Genomic DNA, 12,350 nt, shown 5'->3' on the forward strand with positions numbered 1-12,350 from the left:
TCTCATCCAATCACATCATTTTCCATCTCATCACATCTTTTCTCATTTATCCTCATCAGATCTCATCCACTCGCATCTACCCATATCCACATCTCATCTCATCACATTCATCCACATCTCATCTCATCACATTCATTCACATCTCATCCATTCATATCTACCCCGATCCACATCACATCCATTTCACCTCATATCTCATTCATTCACATCTATCCCGATTCACATCTCATCCATTCACATCACATCTCATTCATTCACATCTATCCTGTTTCACATCACATTCATTCACATCACATATCATCCATTCACATATATCCCAATTTACATCACATCCATTTCACATCACATCTCATTCATTCACATCCCGATTCACATGACATCATATCTCATCCATTCACATCCCATATCATTCATTCACATCCCGATTCACATGACATCTCGATTCACATGACCTCACATCTCATTCATTGACATTTTCTCTCTCTAGGCCAAAACAGGATCTTTCTTTTATTTCAGAGAGGGGAATAATTATAAGATCAGAAGGGGAGGTTCTTGCACCTGTACACCTCAAAAGCTGGAGGGAGGAATCTTACAGGATGAGAAGATTTGATCTTCTCCTTGCCCACAAGAAGGTCTTGATTAGAAGTCAAATGCCTAATCCTTAAGCATTTCTTACCGAAAGAGAGATTAGTATCATACACGATTCTTTCTTAATTTTCTTGATTATAGATTACCCATAATGTTTATCTTTTCTCTCAGAACCCCATGAGAAGGGATATTATAATGATTATTTGTGATGTTTGAGATTATATTATAAATCATTGGGAGTTTTATTCTTAGTTACTTTATTACTGCAAAATGCTGCCATGGCTATGAGGCTTGGGCTGTCATTTCGGTGTCCACAACACTGGAAAACCCATCTCCGCAGATATTGCATGCGCCTACCCCTCTCCTCCTGTAAAATCAAGCCTGGTAACATCGCTTCTTTATTACTCAATGGGCAACGCAGACCAACACTAAGGTTTGCTACTGATTGAAGTCCTTAGTTATGTGATGGTTATCTCACGAAAAATTATGCGTTCACTTTCGGAGCTTTAGGCGCACAAATGCATTAGTTATCCATGGAGCATTAAGAGCTGAAAGGCCAGATCTGAAGAAGCAACCTCCCAAAAGCTAGGAATTGCTATCAAAAGTCCAAAATATTATAGAGATGCCACATAATGACGATCTTCCTCTCATTGATGCCAGTAAGGATAAAAGCTTTCCAATTAGAACACTCAGGACTAATCCAAATCCAACTTTGGGAAATCAAAAAAAATTTCAAAAGGTAGCTTTCGAAAGACAAAAGACAAAGCTCAAGGCTTGGGAAGTTGAGCTTCTCATAAATCATCTTTCCCGGCCATCATAAAACCTTAAGCAGAGTTTTTAAACTCTACTTGTGCACTTGTTCGGCCAACCTAGAAGCCCAAAAGGGAGTTTTTAAACTCTACATCTTCGTTTTTCGAGTCACGTGTTAGGGCATTTCGGGAACTATCAAAAGATTTTTAAACTCCACCCCGAGAGATTTTAAGCATGCGTAAGTATCCAAGCATGGGAATTACACATAAACAAGAGGTTTTTTTACAAAATGAATACTAAAAGTTAAGATCAAGCAGCCTTGTGTGTGAATGGCAAGAACCTTGCTATTGCGCTAAGATCTACTTGTTGGGGCATACTTGGTCTTGCACTGGTGTGGTGCACTAGTTGTTTGCAGGGGCGGCTTAGATCAAATCAAACACTAAAAATGGGGAGAAAGTGTGAGTTATGTCATGATAAGGGTCACCACAATAAATATTGTCATTTCTATTTATATAAGCATTGTAATGCAAGGGGTCACCAGAAGTCGTATTGTGCACTGTCGTTGGATAATGAGTTCCAGGGAATCTTGCATGCCTTGCACAATCTAAATCACATAAGAAAGTTAAGAAGGCAATTAAAAGTCCAAAGGGTTTCATGAGTACATTGAAAGAAGCACACATATGGCATATGACATGTTGGCTTTGATGATCCAACTCATCTATGCCTACTGCATGGAGTACATGGAACGCATCCTTCACCTTTCACTCGGGGTAGATGACCTAATGGACATAGATAGTGAGTAATGTGGTGCCAATTGTAAATACATCAATTGTTGTATGTTGCCTTGAAATATTGTATGAATAAATAATTAAAAAATTCGGCATGATGGCCGGAGGAGAGGCCCAAAGAGGCCCCTACCGTGTCGCATGTAAGTCCAAGAATAAGGCATGAGGGTTGGAGGAGAGGCCCAACAAGGTCCCTACCGAGTTGCTTGTAAGTCCAAGGAGGAATGAGGCCCGGAATAGAGGCCCAACGAGGTCCCTATTGAGTCGCCCTGTAAGTCCAAGAATGAAACAAGGTTCCTATACTACCTAGTCACCTATAAGTCCAAGAATGAGACATGAGGATGGAGGAAAGTTCCATGAGGTCCCTATCGAGTTGCCTGTAAGTCCAAGAAAAATAGAATGTAAACCAAAATGAAAATGTTAAAAGCATAAGAAAGTTATAGAGAAAAATGATGTAATGATTTCTAGAACGCAGTTACTTATTGGGTGTTGTAATTTTAGGACCCAAGCGAGGACTCACTTTGTGGACACCCCCAAAGATGAAGCTGACTTCTCGAACATATGGAGCAGTAGGTAGGTGGCTACATCGAATCACCTACACCGATTTAGGTCGACATGGCCCACATTTTTAGCATCCCATGCTCGTGGAGCATTGACTCCATTATCACTACATGATTCTTGCCTACCTCATGGAGTGCTTTTTTATGGTATTTGGAGGCCTATGTTTATGGCCTAGGCTAGCAGGCTTCACTGCCACAAATGGTAGCACACTTGTCCATGGACGAGATTCTTCATCGATATATGCTTATGGATTCTTCATCGAATTGGTGGAAATCATCTTCCCACCATCTCCTTGGTCTACCATCAGTTTTATGTGGTTCTACATGATTATATTGTATGACTTGAATTGGCTTGCATTATACCTTCTAGCAGCCACTTATTCACACATTTTCATGACGTACTTAGCATTGATAGGATATAGTACAGTCCCAATTAAATAAAGGGGAAGAGAGGTGTTAAACACCCCTATAATTTTAGCATTAGCTTGGGTGTGAACACCCCTAGCATTACTAGCATTAGATTAGGCTAATGAGTTGTGGAATTTGGACATTATAAGATGTCATATCAAGAAGTGGTTACAAGTGGGCTAGTGGGGAGTTCCGATCTTGTGGAGGTTATGGGAGCCCAAAAGTCACATGGGTGTATCCCAAGAGTTACATGGTTGGATATGGCTGTATAAAGTCCCTCTTGTATGGAAATTGGACATGGAATACACTATGATGTTTTGCTTGTATCTTTATCTTGTTCTCGATCCATGTCTCTTACTCCATGCCTGTAAGATTCCTCCCCAGCCCCTCAAGATGTCTAGTGTCTTCCCCTATAATCAATCCCCTTTTCAGAATAATAAAAGATCTTGTTTTTACCTGTTTTGGCCAAGAGAGAGAAAATATTCTAGAGAGAGATAATTCAGTTTTTAGATATCTTTGGATGGAAAAATATCCTTTCTTATTAAAATAAATTGCCCCGAAATAGAAGTTTAAAAAGAATTTTATCCTAGAATGATTAACAAATAAATTGATTAAACTTTTCTTATTGTTTACTCTCTTGAAATTAAAAATTATGTAGATTAGAGTCCTTTATATATTATTGGGGTTAATTTAAATAGAAAATAGAATGTTAAAATTTGAGAAATGGTCAGCCATACAAAGGAGGTTATGGCAAAATTTTCTTGAATTTTGTAGAAAAGAAAGTTTATTTTTATGTTATTCTAAAAGTGTAATTCCTACTGTTTATGCATTCTAAAAGAAATATTCTTATTTACTTCATGTACATATTCACCTATGAATATGCATGGATATCATTGATATTAATTATTAAAATTAATTTCTATGCATAGAAAGATGCATAATGGAAATTTTTATTATAAAAGTGTTGTTTTCATTGAATTTAATTTCTATGCATAGAAAGATGCATAATGGAATTTTTTTTATAAAAGTGTTATTTTCACATATTGAAAATTTTTTATTATAAAAGTGTTATTTTCATTGAATTTAATTTCTATGCATAGAAAGATGCATAAAGAAAATTTTATTATAAAAGTGTTATTCTTTGTAAAAATTAATTTTTATGCATAAACAGATGCATAAAGAAATTCTTTTTATTTTAAAAGTGTTATTCCTATTAAAATTGATTTTATGTATAAATAGATGCATAAAAAGATTTTCTTTTATATAAAAGTGTTATTCCCATTGACATTGATTTTTATGCATAAATACATGCATAAAGAATTTTTATATCAAAATTAGAATTCTCTTTAATTCTATGTTCAATTTCTATGAGTATTTGATAAATGAATAAGTAAATATTCTGAGAGAGAAATTTCTATCGTTTTATATTCACTCAAATTGTAAAGAGAAAATTGAGGAAATCTATCAAAGTTGAAATATTCAGATAAATGATTAATTTATTCCTCATCAGAATTCGTGAGTGAATATTCAATAAATGAGATTCAGTAAAATAGTAACTGAAATATCACCCCTTTTTGAGAAAGATAGTTCAGGAAAAATCTTATCAGACTCGAACCCTAAATCAGACTATGACCAAGACCAAACTCTTCGTCAGTTTCGAGGAAAGAAGATGTGACCAGTTCAAGAAAATACACTCAAAACTCCCACCAAACCAAAAAATTAAGTTTGAGACCAATCAAATTGATCTGTGGATCAAGGTTATGGAATTCAAGAAATTATGTTATGGAATTCAGAATTACGATCATGAAGTTTTGGGATACTGATTTAAGATATACTCATTGTATTCAAAAGAAAATCAAACTGAAAACTTGCATAGAAACCTTGTTTTCTTAAAGGACTGTCTTACGCCAGAATGCTGGAGGGAGCATTTGGTATATGTGTTTTTCTAAGGGAAGTTCGGTTGTTGCAACAGCTGGCGGGGAGTGTTCAAAGGACAGCTCACGCGGCAAAGCCTACCCAAGTCGTCTTGACCAGCCTCGGTACGGTTAAAATGGTGCGCTTCCAGTACGATGGACGAGAGCCGACAAAGCGGTCCTTGAGTGAAGTACCAGGACACCTAAGGAGGATCCTGGAGGGTTTTGACCAAGCAATGCACGGGCTCACGGTGCCTAGGACACCCATGCGTATGTCATGGAAGATATGTATGATGGACCAATGATTATTGTAATCTGTTACTGGATCTCGTTGTGCTGACCAGCTAGTCTCAAGGGAGAGTCTAGAGTGATACTCTTTTTTTTAAGAAACAAGGGACTGGATGAAATTTTTGAGTTATGACATCTGTAACCAATAACTGTTTGTCAATGGCTGTTTTATAAGTTAAAGTTTTGAAGAGGAGTGTGTGGGTATCTGTATTTGAAAGCAAAAGTTAAGAAAGGCATTCAATTATGGGTGGGTGAGTAATTGTCTGGTTCTACCAATTCCAGTGGTTGGGTGGTGGCTAACCCATGGGCCGATAGGGTTAGGCATGAATCAGTAGAGTTTTAATAATGAAATTGAATAATAGGAATACGCTTAGAACTCGAATAGTTAAATAATAACCTGAAGACTTTCTCAAATGAATAGATCAACGGCTGTGCTTGATTTTAATTAGGAAAAAAGCATTGATTTCTTCAAGTTGTCTGTAATAGTTTTCCTTCTATTTGGTTTAGTCAGTGAAGGATAGTTTAGTCTCTTGACCCCGTTAGAAAATTCGTTAAGATAATCAAAAAGGTGGAATCGTCCCCATTTTCCAGGCAAGGGAAATTTTCTTGGTTTCGTTTTTTTGGAATGACCACCAAATTAGTCTCGTGCTCGGACATTCGAGGGTGAGGCCCCGAGTAGGAAACCCTGCCTTGTGCAAGAGGAAGCTACTTTTCCTGCAACCGGGAATCCTATGCGTGGAGGGGCAGAGGGGTCTCACAATGCTCATCTGTACATGTGCACTCCATGGCTATGTGTGTAGGAGCATATGTTTTCCACCATGTTAGCAAGGCTATGCTAACACGGTGGAAAATACATGTTAGAATAGCCTTACTCCATTCTCATCTGTACATGTGTACTCCATGGCTATGTGTGTAGGAGCATGTGTTTCCACCATGTTAGGAAGGCTATGCTAATAGTCATAGCAAACGAAGAGGCTACCATGACATCAACATCGAAATGAAGCATGAAGGAAGCAATAAAGGAGCTACCCATCACTACCCTAACCAAAATCATATGTTGTAAAAGCCACCAGATGAGTCGGCAAATTGATATGCAAATATAAAACACTTTATCACTTGAGAGTAGCCAAATTAGCATCATAGGGGAGTGAAAAACAACTAGAACATCTCTAAAGTAACCTCTAGGCTGGAGAGTAACCAAGCCAAAGAGCCTTGAGTTACCCAGCCAAGTTAGAAATGTGGGGAGGTGAAAATATGTTATAAAACTTGCATCTGACTACCTTTGCAGTAGCCTAAGAAAATGACACCAAGGGGGGATGTTGAGAAATGTGGTGCTATTGAGAACAAGGAAGAGGTAGGGAGTGTGAATAAGTAGCCAAGCAAGAGTAAAGTCTAACATGAAGCCACATGAGCAAAGGGATATATCCCAAATTGATGTATAAGCCCAAGGGTGTACCTTCTCATATATAAAAGGGGGCCATTTCAAGCAATGAAGAATATATCACTTACACTTATCTCAAGTCTCTTTACATATCCAAGCTAATTCATCTTGGTGTCTAATTATACTTGAGTGCATCTTAATTAGCACACACTCATTATCATGAGTTCACTTAGGTATCACCCACCTTAGATTTATCATGTTAATTGTGCTATTATTAGAGTAGGATTAGTTTCTAATTAGATAGATGCCATGTTATTAGGAGAGCTTGATCCATGATTCTCAACAATATCCTATATAAAAAGAGAAAGAAATTACATACAAAGTCTGAAAGATCTATATAAATCACATTCCAAATCTTACAGGGTGTATAATCTTGATTCTAATCATGTATAGAAATCATTGGATAAAAATCACACTCCAAAGCTTACAGGGTGTAGAGTCCTAATTCTAATCAACTATGTGTGTCAAGAGAGATGTTATGTTTGATAAGCATGACGTGATTTAAACGAGCCCTAAGCACATACCATAAAGACATAGGAGAAGATCAAAGTAATGGTTTAGAAATTTCTAGCCAAGAAGATTTCCCCATGAAGTTATCCATCGCTTCTCAAAGTTTCATCTTCTCTACACCAAAACAAGGTCAAGATATGGAGGAACAACTAGCCCCTATATATGAACATGAAGAAACCTCAACCATAGCACTAAGGAGATCTACAATGGCAAAGTTCACACCTCAAAGGTTGACTTACACATCAAAGTTTGCAACCATATATACAAACGAGCATAATGCTCTCATGAGTGAGCAATGACTTACCAGAAGGCAAAAAAGTAATAGGATACAAGTGAGTCTGTAGGGTCAAGTTGAATTCATATTCTTCTATTGAGGTATAAATCCAAGTTGTGTGCTAAAGCACTTTCTCAAAGGTATAGAAAAGACTACGATGAAACATTTTCCCCTGTTGTGCAAAGATGACAACTATCAGATTGGTCATGGTATTAGCAGCCCACTATGGATGGCCGCTTCATCAAATGGATATCAAGAATGCATTCCTCAATGCATTGTTGATTGGTCACTATGGATATCAGATTGGCCATGGCATTAATAGCCCACTATGGTTGGCCACTTCATCAAATGGATATCAAGAATGCATTCCTCAATGGAGATTTGCAGGAAGAGGTTCACATGCAGTAGCCCCATTGGTTATGTTCACGACGCCGCATATTCAGTCATTCCCCTTGCATATGCGCAGCCTAGAACGGTCCCAATTTAGCCCCTTTCTCAGCCACAGTTTGTAGCCTTTATATAGCCCCTTGGAAGAGCCCCTTGGAAGAGTGCATTGGCATAGAGATTGGAGATCACTGGTGATTCTATAGTAGTGTATAGTTAGCCTGACTCTTGGTCTTCCGAAGGTCTTGCGTTTGGCTTATCTACTGTCTAAAGTTAGTCATTCTCTTCAAAGTAATAAAGAAAATACTCTTACAAATAGGAGGGGGCCCTTCAGTGGAGTGGGTAATTTGGGACCCAATAAGGTGTACAAATATTTATCTCTCTCTCTCATCTCTTAAAGTGGGAAGTGATAAAGTGGATTGCTAAAGACTCACGAAACTTAGGATACAGAGGGTGGTGTGAGACTTTGTGTGATAGGATTCTACATCTACACATAATTTGACTACATGTTACATTGGTATTAAATTCAACTTATCCACACACATTGCATCCTAGCATGAGAGCATCCTTGGATGGTCCTACTTTGCTTCGGCAAACCATCGACTTTAGAAAAATGTCTACAAAGGAGAGTACACATCAACAAGAAGACATCTCCCTCGAAAGAGACCATGCTCTTCCATTAGTAGGCAGACACCATAGCTCTACTCTGAGCACAAAATCAACTTCTCATAGAGCATCTCCAACTTTTAGAGGCTGCTGCAAGAAAACCCACTCCACTAGCTACCCTCGACTTCATCTCTCTCTTCTTTCAGGTTGAATAACAAAGACAAGAAGATGAGGCCAAACAATGGGAAGAAAACACTGAAGAAAAATTAAGAAAGCAACAAGAAAAAGCAGACAGACGGGACTATGAGGAAGCTTAACGCAGGCTTGAAGAAGATTGGTGTTAGGCTAACCTCCTAGCTTTGTGAGCACCAATGATAGCCTAATCGAGAGCAAATGTGATACTCGAACATAGCTTGATCGAGAGCAAATGAAGCGATTGTGCTACCTCACATCTTTCTCATCCATTCACATCCCATATCATTCATTCACATCCCGATTCACATGACATCACATCTCATCCATTCACATCACATATCATCCATTCACATCTATCCCAATTCACATCACATCACATCACATTCATTCACATCTCATCCATTCATATCTACCCCGATCCACATCACATCACATCCATTTCACCTCACATTCTTTCACATACACATCCACATCTATTTACTTCCCATCTCACCCTTTCACATATCCTCTCATCTCATTCTCATCTCATCATTCACATCCACATCCATTTACTTCACATCTCATCCACATTCATTTTCATTACACCACATCCTATCACATCCCATTTAAATCCTATCACATCCCATTTACATCCTATCGCATCCTATTTACATCCATTCACATCCTATCACATCCCATTTACATCTTATCACATCCATTCATATCCATTCACATCCCATTTACATCTTATCACATCCATTCATATCCTATCACATCCCATTTACATCCATTCACATCCTATTCCCATTTAGTAGCTTTTTCTACTTCGATACTGATAATGGAACTTTTTCTACTTCGATACTGATAATAGAACTTTTTCTAAATTTTTGCCAATTGCTTGGCCTAGATAAAGGTTCTTTTTCTCGACGACTATTTTCATATTCTTTCTCAATTTCTCAAATGAATTATATTCAATATTCCTCTTTTGAATAAAAGAATTCATGCGATTTACAAAAATCAATTGCTTGGCCTAGATAAAGGTTCTTTTTCTCGACGACTATTTTCATATTCTTTCTCAATTTCTCAAATGAATTATATTCAATATTCCTCTTTTGAATAAAAGAATTCATGCGATTTACAAAAATCAATTCTACCCATATTTTCACTTTTGATAAATAATCATAAATTGAATTATACTAAAAATTTCTCTTTTTCCCATTTAATTTCTTGGACCTCAAATATCATGGGAATTCCTCTTTTATCATAAAATAAATCTATCTAAAATTCCTATTTTCTTTAATAAAATATCTATTAATTCAATATGCCAAGAATTTCACTTTTTCCATTTAAATGATTGAATTTCAAATGTCATAGGAATTCCTCTTTTATCATTTAAATATTTCTCATGCATGAAATAAATTTATCTAAAATTTACCTTTGAATTTAAATAAAATATCCATTAATTTCAATATGCTAAGAATTTTACTTTTTCTATTTAAATGATTGAATTCCAAATATCATAGGAATTCCTCTTTTATCATTTAAATATTTCTCATACATGAAATAGATTTATCTAAAATTCACCTTTGAATTCAAATAAAATATCCATTAATTTAAATATGCTAGGAATTTCACTTTTTCTATTTAAATAATTAAATTCCAAATGTCATAGGAATTTCTCTTTTATCATTTAAATATAATTACCATAATTTTCTCTTTTTTTAATTATTTAATTATACATAAACCCTAAAAATTAGTTTTCCATTGAATGTAACAAAAATCATTCTTTTAGCCTAGGATATTCAATCCTAGAATATGGTAGGAAGTCCTCTTTTCACGTTATGCATAAGAATGAATTATGTATCAATTTCTTAAAAAATTTGCCATAGCTCTGCTGCTATTACTGGTAAATTTTAATATTTTTGAAAAGAATTAGACATAGTAATGTAATTATGCTAGTATAACTATCTTTTAGCCTTAAATCTAATTTATGGATTTATCTCATAATATTACCATAATTTTCAAGCATATAAGTATTAAAATTTCATTTTCTTAACCTCTAGGTTCACAAGCCTAGAGTTTGATTTGCGAATTAAGAATTTCTCCATGAGAAGCATCAATTGAATATAGAGAATTGGTCATAGGAATGACCATTCTTTGGAGGAGAGAGAGATAAACATAAAAGCATTCTAATTTAAGCATAAATGTAAACTTTTCTTAATTGTTCATTACAACACTTAAGAAAAGCTTGTTTTGCATTATAAACACTTAATTGAGAAACTTCTCAAGCTTGAGAGGGGTTGAGAAGTGAAAACGTTGAGAATAGTATAGAAAAAACCATAAAATCACACTTTACCTCTTGTTTTTGCTTGCTTCTCTATCATAGAAGAAGCCCCCAACCAATCAATTGGTTTTTGTGTTGAAAGAAAAGCGCCAAGGATGGTTGAAGAGAGAGAGAGGCTCCACTCTCTCCAAAAGTAGAGTATTTTTAAGGGATAATAAAAAATATCATTATTTTAGTATAATAATGGCATGGTATAGCTCACAGATTTTTTTACAAAAGACTAAGGATCTATTTATAGGTGAGGGAGGCCTCTAACCAAGTCCAACTAGGTTCTAGAATTTTGCAGGTTCAGTTTGACTGAATTTGGACAAGATTTGGACCTAGTTTGGCTCTCTTTTGATTTGGTTTGATCCAGGAGAGAGGAGAGATAAAAGTATCACAATTTATTTTGAGTTAAAAACTCCACCACATGTGTGAAATAGGCACCTCCTAGAAGTCCCCCCTTTTCCTTACCAAGGTGTCAAAAATGTATCATTATACCAAAATATCTCTTTTTTTAGTAATATCTCATCGTTTTTAACTAATAAACCTTGTACTCAGTCAACTCTTCATCTTATGTGGGCATTTACTCATTTTTGGATATTTTCTTTTATTCATTCGATTTATCTCCTCTCCACACTTGGATTGATCCTAATTGGACCATAATCCAAAAATTTCTAAAAATCTAGACCCTTAAGCTAAGGTCCTTTATACCTATTTTTAATTAATTTCAATTGCACATTGGAAAGTTCCTTTTGAATTTCTATTTTAGGGAAAACCATTTAAGACACTAGGAGGATTTTTATATCCAAAAATATCTCAATTTTGGATTACCTCCCTCTAGACATTTTCTCTCTCCAAACCAAAACAGGGTAAAACAAGATCTTTCTTTTATTTCAGAGAGGGGAATAATTACAAGATCAGAAGGGGAGGTTCTTATACCTATACACCTCAAAAGCTGGAGGGAGGAATCTTACAGTACTCGTGTTTTCAATCCCCATTCTTGACACACTGAATTGAGATATTTTGAATCTTAAATTGTGTGTATGTGTGTGTGTGTACTTGTGTTTTCAACCCCTATCCTCAACACATTGAATTAAGATATTTTGAATCTTAAATAGTTTTAGTGGCACTTTTGCAGAAGCGCAGCTATTGTTTCTTATTTCTCCAAATCTTGGCATGCTACTATTATGCAGCTTATCCTTGATTGAGAAGAGCTTCTTTTGCTAAGGCTCATGCCAATCTTATACATGGTTATGTAATATATGTGAATGCTCATGCTCACACTCTAGTGTGTGTGTGTGTGTGTGTGTGTGTGTGTGTGTGTGTGTGTGTGTGTGTGTGTG

This window comes from Cibotium barometz, chromosome 20 (genome assembly GCF_041138505.1).
Source record: "Cibotium barometz isolate CiBa-2024 chromosome 20, ASM4113850v1, whole genome shotgun sequence".
Taxonomy (NCBI): Eukaryota; Viridiplantae; Streptophyta; class Polypodiopsida; order Cyatheales; family Cibotiaceae; genus Cibotium; species Cibotium barometz.